This window comes from Oreochromis niloticus, linkage group LG7 (genome assembly GCF_001858045.2).
Source record: "Oreochromis niloticus isolate F11D_XX linkage group LG7, O_niloticus_UMD_NMBU, whole genome shotgun sequence".
NCBI lineage: Eukaryota > Metazoa > Chordata > Actinopteri > Cichliformes > Cichlidae > Oreochromis > Oreochromis niloticus.
The window spans coordinates 7,716,423-7,725,636 of record NC_031972.2 but is presented as its reverse complement, the minus strand read 5'-3'; the positions used below and the strand labels follow the sequence as shown (position 1 = coordinate 7,725,636).

Here is a 9,214-nt window from a genome sequence, read left to right as displayed (position 1 = left end):
CAACATGATTTATGGGAGGTAGGGTAACAGGGGTGTCAAACATAGGGCCCAGGGGACAGACGCGACCCACTAAAGGGTCTAATTTGTCTCATTGGATGGCTTAGCATGTGACAACTGCAGTGAAGTAATTAATAAATCTACGCTGCAAACCCAGGTTTGCTGATGCAAGCATTCATATAGGCCTGCTACACAGGAGTCTGAAAATCTGGGAAGTCTTTTTAGAAAGACTATTTGGGCTGTTCTTCCATTTTGTAGAAATAATACTTTCTGTTGTGTGGCAACATTGTTTTTCACTTAGGAACAGTAGTTTAAAAAAATCTTATGGTTCACGTGACGCAGAGCTGTTTTTATTTACTTGTCTGGAACACTTGAGATGCAATCGAGCTATATTTGGCCCTTGATAAGATGAGCTTCACATCCCTTGTGCGTAGAAAACGGGAATCTCTCTTCAAGGGGGATAAATGGGATTAGTAGGTGGGGTGGTCTTAATGATAAAAAATAGTAAATTCAATACAAATACAAATAAAATAAGAAATGGTATATGAGATAGTAAGACAAAAAGAATATCAGGACATAAAGATGCAGTTATTTTGCAAACTTGTTTCTGAAAAAATAAAAGCAAATAAAAACAGCTTCTTCTTCTCTTCTTAACCATCCATCCAAAGTTTTGTCTAACTGAAACTGAAATGGAGAAAAGCCCAATATTTGAGATAATAACATGAAATTTTGAGTTATAAGTACAAAAAAATAATGTATTTTAAAAAAGGTTTTTATCAATGGCGGAAACAAGCTTTCATATTCATGATCTTAATTTATGAGTCAAAATAAAATAGATAAAAAGCAAACAAAATAAAAAAAAAGTTCAGTTCATGAAAAATAATACAGCTTTTAAATATTTTGCTTCCCTGGGAACTCACTAAACCCTGTATCTAGTTTTAAACCTAAAAGAAACGTTTCACTACCTTTAGTTTAATTTGTTTTCATTTATGTTTTACTTAAAGTCAGCTAGTCCCCGTAATGTGTGCTAATCCCCAAAATAATCCCTTAAAATCCAACGCACAGTGTTTAATTGTGAAAAGCTGGGACAGGAAGTTGTAGATTTATGCTGGTTAGCGTAACAGCGGTTGCCGCCGGGGTCTACGGGACCGTCCCTCCCAGGAAGACAGAACCCGACACCGCCTCCTGCTCCTCCTGCCTCCGTCGTTGAGGGCCGTCCTGGAGAGCGGTTCGCCGTCTCTTCTTCGTGGTGGACACCGTGTCATCACTCATTTTTATTCATCGAGCTGGTTAGCAGGTATTAGCCACCCAAACCAAAGACTGTGTCAACATCTGGTTGCTTCTGCAAAGCCAAGCTTAAACCGCTAATCTTTTTTTCTTTTTCTTTCTTTTTTTCTTTGTTTCAGCCTTTTCTATTTAATTCAGTTGCTTGTTTGGGCTTTTAGCCAGAGAGTGTGTGAGGGACGGACACATTTAGATTCAGACAACGTGACTGCATGCTACGAGCGACGAGAAATAACGGAAAGCAGGAGCAGCGAAAAAGCCTGAAAAGGACCGGTTGTTGATTTCACCAAGATAAACAACTGGCACAACAAGGTGAGCCTCGGAAAACACCATTTGCATTCAGCTACATGATCACAGATTGATTAAACATTCATTTTGCTGTGGCATCATTCCCATCCAGTGTCAGCTGCTGATGTCGGAGGCCATCGGCTATTTGCATCTCTCTTTGCCCGGCAGGATTCATTGTAGTTGCTGACCTGCCTGACAGTGGTTCATCTTTTGTTATTGTTTTTTTTTGTTTGTTTGTTTGTTTTTTACCGGCCTGATGGGAATCAGTTGAGTAAAACAATAGGCGTACACTTTGGCTGACTCAAGCTTTGATTTCCTTTGAGTTGAACTTTATTACAATACCAGGAGAAAAGTTGCAGTCAGATATGCTACATTATATCATGAAGATCATATTCAGGAAATACTCAGGGCAGGCAACCTTTTTTTAAAAAAAAAACAAAAAAAAACTGCACTCTGAATTTTCCAAGAAATACACTCAGGGTGTAGGCAACGCATGTCGGTATTGTTCAACATTTGCTCTACTTTATGATACACAATGACATTTAATAGAGTGACTTTCAGTACAGCTTGACATTTAAGCAGCTTTTCCTCTGTCTTCATCCCCTCATCCTATCTTCCCTTTCTCTTTCTCTTTCCCTTCCCTTTATTTTCCTCCAGTCCACCTACATCTCCTCCTTCCCTACATGTCCTCTCCACCTCCTCTTCTCCTTTTCTTTATGCACTTGACACCCCCTTTTGCCCTTGTCCACACTTCTCCACCTCCCCTTCTGTCCTCTCAACCCCTCATTCATCTCTATGGCTCTCTCTTTTCCCCTTCATTGATTTGCCCGGTGGCGTTGCTAAGAGACGACCGCAGTCGGAGCGCTGCGAAGGATAGAGTAGATGGAGAGACAGTTTTACCTGCTCAGAAAAGGAAGTAAAGATTGAAACAGGAGATTCTCTCTCAGATATCATGTGGCTTTGGTATGTCCTAGCGGAAGCTGGTTGGTTGTGCAAGAAAGTTGCACCAGTAGTTTACAAAGAAACACGTGTGTTCGTTGAGTTGTTTTTGTTGTTGTTGTTTTTTTCAGTTTTATTTGAACATGACTGGAGTTAAGGATTATTGATTAATGTGCTTTTATGATTACCTTTTTATCTGTTCAGTATATGAAACTGAGAAAATAGAAGGAAATGTCTGTAACTAATTGTCTGGAGCCTAAAATGATCTTTTCAAATGTTTCATATTGTAGAGCTGAATCTGAAAATTTGACAGCTCTACTGCTTTGTTTGTTTTATAGTATACTTTTTTTTAAAAAACTTGTCCTGCAACTAGATTTGTCAAAAAAATTGATACTCGGATGCAAAAAAATAGTATTGAATTAATATTAATTTGTAAAAGTACCAACAGTGCCATCTGTCAGTCAACTATAATCAGTTGTCTGATAGACAAATTAAAGTGAGAAAAATTTAGCAGCAACTAGACAGAAGCAGTGCAAACGTGCACTACAGACTCTGTTTGATCAGCAGTGAAAACATGGAGCCAAATCACCAGAAGCACTGCTCTACCTCAAAGGTCTTAAATCATTGTTGTTACAAAGAAACCAATAACTGCATGGTGTGATTTCTTTATTTTTTCGCTACCTAAAAGAAACTTAAAATATTTGTCCTATTAGTTTTTAACTATATGATATAAATTGATATTATTTTTTGTATTGTTCCGGTGTTTTTCTTTTCTTTTTTTAATGCCTCTTTATTGTTTGTAATTTTTTTCCCTGTGGCATCAAAAATGGCATTGGGTAACAGGTATTTTCCTTGGTGTCAGTATTATGTTTGTAATTTTAGTATCATGACAACCCTACTTACGGGTGCAACTTACTAAGTTTTGACTTAATGCAATGTTGACATAGAGCCATTCCGGCTCATGTTAAAATCTTAAGATGAAACTTTTTATTATTCTGTCTTATTTTGCTATTTATTTATTTGTTTTGCCCAACTTCTTATGTGGAAGTGTCTACAGGACTTCACTATAAGTGGTAGTTTTAAATTTGAATAACCTGAATATACTAATGATAATAATAATAATACTAGTAACAATAATAATAATGATGATCATAGTAATAACAATTGATAGCAGTGAACTGAAATATTCATGCACATTTCCAACATAAAAATATGCATAATAATAGATTTCAATCAGGGAAAAAAGCAGAAAGAAATAAAAAGACAAATTTAAAAAAATCTCTAACGCTGTTCTTTTTTAGCAGGATACACTGTGCCCATTGGAGCACAACAAGACTTTGTCTTCTAAGAACACATAGGGCTTAAGTATAAGCTGGGATGTAGCCTTTCAATCTGTGGTGAGAGGTGAAAAAGTTACAGGCTGGCCTCTGGTTGTGTAACCAATTAACTGTTAAACAGAGGTGCCCAGAGATAGTCACTCAGAGCATTAAAACCCAAAGCTAACAGTGGCATTGGTATCTCAACACTACACTTCTACAGAGAAACATAAAACCTCCACCACACCCTCCTGACACCACTTTTTTATGAACTTCTTTTTTTCCTATATTACAAGATAAAGCTAAACCCCCCCGCTTGCATCTTATATATTGTTTTAGGATACAATTTTTAAGCTTTTTTTGTTTTTGTTTTTAATAATGAATGTATGAGTTACCACACACCATGCGGCTCCTGCGCATTGGGCATGAATGTTAAATTCCCATTTGTTCCTGGTTTTAAAAGACACGTATGAAGTCTTTCATAATTCCTTAAACATCTTTGAAGAATCCTCCATTTTTTAATGTAGAAACTAGGAATTCTAAAAGTTCTTAGAAAGCCCTTTGTGGGGTAATTTACAGTAATTGGTAAAACAACAGTGTTAAAAAAACAAACTTGCATGTTCAGGCCACAGGAGTGTCCCAGCACCCACTCACACGTCTTGTTCTGTGTTGCATGTTTCTTTTATTACTTTTCTTACTGTACAATGTGACTTTTCAGATGTTATCCAGCATAACTCCAGCAGTGTTGCCAGCTGTTCACCATCCTGGTCTTCTTTGGTCCCCACACACAGTAGTGCATAAATAAGAGAGGCAGAATTAGAAAATATTCACCAGCTGTGCCAGCCGGCATCTCCCTGCCACTGCCCCATGAAACCTTCACTCCACCTTTCCCGCTGCAGCTGAGCCACAACCTCACCCCATCACAACCTCATACACAGTAATTTTTCACTGACTTTTAAGTCTAGCAGTATTGCAGTGTTTGTAGCTGAGTAACCAGTAAAAAGGTTTTCCTTTCTATCTGTTGCCTCAGATTCTTTGAAAGCTTGCAGAAGTTTAAAGTGCTGTCATTGGCTGTGCAGTTAAAAAAAAAAACCTTACAGAACTGTATCAATCAGCAAAATAGCTACACAAAAAAACAAGACCTAAACAACCGATGTACATAGCAGACTTATAAATATTTAGTTATGTTTAATATTTAAAGATCTTTTATATGCAAGCACAGGAAATGTATCCCTAGAATTGGGATACGTCCATATTCTATGAAAACATGGTACTTGGTAATTGCATTTTTGCATGTGAGGTACATTTTTTTCTGTCATGTGGTGCAACAGACTAGCAGACTTTGTATTTAAAAATGATTTACTTCAAATGATAGCTGTGAGTAGTTCTTTTAATCTTGAGTAGTTCTGTACATGCTACAACACTTTATCTACACAAAGCCTATCATGCAGTTAATACAACCTTTGACAAGTGAATAAAATAACCACCATTACAATCCAACACTTTTAATGTGTCAGTGGTAATAAAATTTAAAAGGGTCTACATGTAAACATGTCGCACCACAAAACATGAAAAAGCGCCAGTGGCCTTGGAGATCCGACAAAGTGCTATGTAATGAAAATAATTGTTACTCAAAACCCTCTTGATGTGTCACTTGTTACTTTACCATTTGCAGTGTGGCATCACAAACTATTCAGAGAAAATGTATTCAGTCAGAGCAAACACTGGTTTGTTGTTATTATGTACAGACTTTAGAACCAGAGTAATGGAGTGAACTGTACAAAAAAGATTTCACTAGTGGTCAAGTTATAGTTGTAGTTATGCCAAGTTATAGGACTAGTTACTACTAGTTAATGCAGACACGGACTGTTTACAAATCAGATCAAGCCTGCAGCTCTTACAAACTAAGTAAAGATACAAGTGCAGTCTTTACCCAAGGATCATGAGACATCAGCTGGTAAACTTAAGTGCACAGCAAGGAGGTTGCTAATAGGATTGTTACCTTTAAACCATGTGTTAACACACACACTTGCCCTCTCTCCCTCCTCATCACTACATTCTCAGAATACCAAGAACAGATTTGAAATGTAAATCCCTTCTGCTGAATGCCATCTCAGGGTCTGTGACCAGCCAGCCACATCAGCACCCACAGTGTCATTGCTTAAAGTACTGTTAATGTGTTAAGTACATAATAAAACAATAGTTGATGGATTTATAGTAAGATTTTTTTAAAGCTTTGTTTTTTATTACCCCTCAGGCATAAAAGGCTAATGGGGTATTGTTGTCAGGAACGGCGGGCGACGTGGACACCCAAGTTTATGAATGTGAGGAGACGTAGGAGGAGAAGTGGGAGCTTCAAATTGATACCATGGGTGCATCTACTAAAAATCTTAGATGAGTTCAGAGTATGTTTTCTGAAAACCTTGTGAATGTGATAACTTGAGGACAAGACAAGGTAGGATTTTGAAATTGATACTATAGGTGTCGCTACTAGGGAGCTAAAGGGTAGTGCTGACAATTGCCTGTATTTTTATAGTTTTTAGTTGTGTGTTATGACCAAAAATTTGGGTAACCATATTTTATTTTCACTTTTTTTTAACACAGTATAGTATTTTATTAGTGTTTAGACTTGATTATTAATTTTGCACAAGTGGGTACTTTTTTTAGCTTTTTAATGGCTTTTTCTTCCATCAGGAGTGTATAGAAAAGGAAAATAAAATACTCATAAGCTCTACTAACCTAAAGTAAATATTAGACACAGGAACTTAGTCTTTAACAGGCTGCATATTCTGATTTGAGGTTGCATATGATACACCTTTTTAATGTTCATTTGCATCTCTCTTTGCTTATTAATGTTTCCACAGAAGCATTTGGGAATCAAATCCTATTTGGAATTGTTCTTCCAAGCTTTGTGGTTTACGTATTCTGTTTTCATAAAAAAGCCTGAGTTTCATCTTTTTTTGTCTCACCTGGTTCCTTGTTGCTGTGCTGGGAAATGACTAGAAATGAAGTCAAACAAGCCTCATTCTTTAAAACACAAAAAGCATCCAAACAGCACACAGCTCCTCTTTAAGTCAACACTTTTTAATGAATTTGATCACCTAGTAGTTGACTGATGATTTCCTATCCATCCTCTGAGTGGAATGTTTCTGTTTACCAAAATAATAATTCAAGGTTTTAAGATTAACAAATTTTAAACCGCAAAACATCATCATCAAAGATTTCTTAAGGCAGTGTGCTGGTAGAAATCTGTCTGTGACAGCAAATTTAGTGCTTAATGAGGCTAAAAAACTGTAGGATCTGTGTTCAGTTTAAACACCACCTTCAAGCTAATGGCCTCTGGTGAACTTCACTTTATGTGCCTATATGAAACACATCCTATTGCATCAGGCTAATTTCAGGTGACGGTGGGCGTAAAGTGAAAGTTCTCCATGTTGTGAAACTACATTGTAGATACGATGTTGGAAGCATGGATGTTTACACACACACACCTACAGACACAGACACATGCACATACACACATTCATGCATGCGGATAAATTCACACAGATAATCCCATCATCTTAAACTACTTACAGTAACTGTATTTTATTCTCTCTGCCATACACATGTGTACACTTACTCTATCCAATCACTGTAAACCACTTAACTTTCTCACACACGCTTAATTCCTTTATTTACACAGTTAATTGAATCAACTGTTTAAAAAAAACCCCACAGAGTATAAAAGTAAAAGATGGTCTTAAACTTTGCAGGGTACTGTACTCTTACTGTATTTATATATATTACTGGAAATCAATCGACTCTCACTTTAGTGTTAATCTTTGTTTGGCAAATCATCAAGGGTTGTCTGGTATTGCTGTTTGTCTCTAATTATTTCTCCAATAGAAATCACATAGCTGCTTAGACCATCCAATGAGATAACACAGCCTGTGTCAGTCCATTTGTTTCCACTCTGTTTGTCTAGTTACTAATCAATGTTTTGTGTAACTGCTGACAAAAGCACACATAATCATCACTGAAGGTCAGAGAAGGATAATAATGGTATTCGCTCCATTTAATTACTATCTAAGTCAAATCAATGTCACAGTTAAATTGCATTCAGCCCAAAACAACCCCACTTTTTAAACATTTGATATGATCAAATGTTTAAACTGAGAAAATGTACCATTTAAAAAATAGCTTATTTGGAATTGATCACAGCAACACATTTCTAAAAAAATTGGGGGGCAATAAATGGCTGGAAAAGTAAGCAATAGTAAAAATAAACAGAGGAAATTTAGCAGCTAATTCAGTTTATTGGTAACAGGATGGTAACATCATTTGGTATGAAAAGAACATCTTAGAGAGGCAAACGTAAAGATGGGCAGAACTGCATCCATAAATTGTGAAAATTTCAAAATAATGAAATTGTTCTCGATGTAAAATTGCAAAAACTGTTTAATATCTCATCATCTACAGTAAATAACATAATTAGAAAGATTTGGGGACTATGGAGAAATCGCTGTCCTTAAAAATCAGTATTGGATACCTGTGATCTTTGGGCCCTCAGGAAGCACTGCATTAAAAAGGCATGAAAAGGCAAGATTTTGTCTTGGAATTCACTGCACAGTTTGCTGTGCCATTCACAAATGCAGGTTAAAGCTTGAGAATGCAAAGCAGAAGCCATATGTGAACATGGTCAAGAAATACTACCGTCTTCCCTAGGCCAAAGCTCATTTAAAATGGACTGAGGCAAAGTGGAAAACAGTTCTGTGGTCAGATAAATCAAAATTTAAAATTCTTTCTTGGAAACACGGATGCAGCATCCTCTGGACTAAAGAGGTGAGGGACATCTCATTTCAGAAGCCTGCATCCCTTAGGGTAGCTATGGAAATGGTAGCTTGCACATTTAGAAAGGCACCATCGCTGTTGAAAAGTATATACAGGAAGGGCGGAAAGGCCTTGCATATTTTAGCAAGACAGTGCTAAAATATGTATGCTGCATATTGCAGATTTTACATCAGTCCAGGTGTTGAAATGGCCTGTCTGTAGTCCCGACCTCTCACCATTTGAAATTTCAACATTCCTCTCCTAAAAGTCTAGCAGCCAAACTATTGTTAAAAGAAGAGGGGATGCTAAACAGTGATAAACATAGCTCTGTCCCAACTTCTTTGAGACATGTTGACAGCAAAATGTCTCAATTGGCACCAATTATTTATCATTGGAAATAAGCTGTGATTATGTACACATAGAGTAGAGCTATGCCTTTGGCATAATTTTTTTTTTTTTTTTTTTGCTGCACTTGTCCCACACAAATAAAGAATTAAGCAAGTTAACAATAATAAAAATGAATCAATAAAGTTGTCAAAGGATTTTTCTGCTACATCTCACAATATTTACTTGTGCTT

The 9,214-nt window shown here is 36.7% G+C and overlaps 1 long non-coding RNA gene across 3 annotated transcripts in view; it reads left to right on the top strand.

Annotated features, from left to right (window-relative positions):
* Positions 1 to 1,017: 1,017 nt before the first annotated feature.
* Positions 1,018 to 9,214, top strand: part of LOC102079321 (uncharacterized) — a 36,757-nt gene continuing 28,560 nt past the window's right edge. Inside the window, exons 1-4 of one of the 3 annotated variants that reach the window (XR_001223201.3) lie at positions 1,018 to 1,294; positions 1,404 to 1,593; positions 1,682 to 1,835; positions 4,543 to 6,588. This is a non-coding gene — a long non-coding RNA (uncharacterized LOC102079321). Of the gene's footprint in view, positions 1,295 to 1,403; positions 1,594 to 1,681; positions 3,259 to 4,542; positions 6,589 to 9,214 lie in introns of those variants that run through there. The other 2 variants (XR_265874.4, XR_003220925.1) reach the window with 2 other exon arrangements.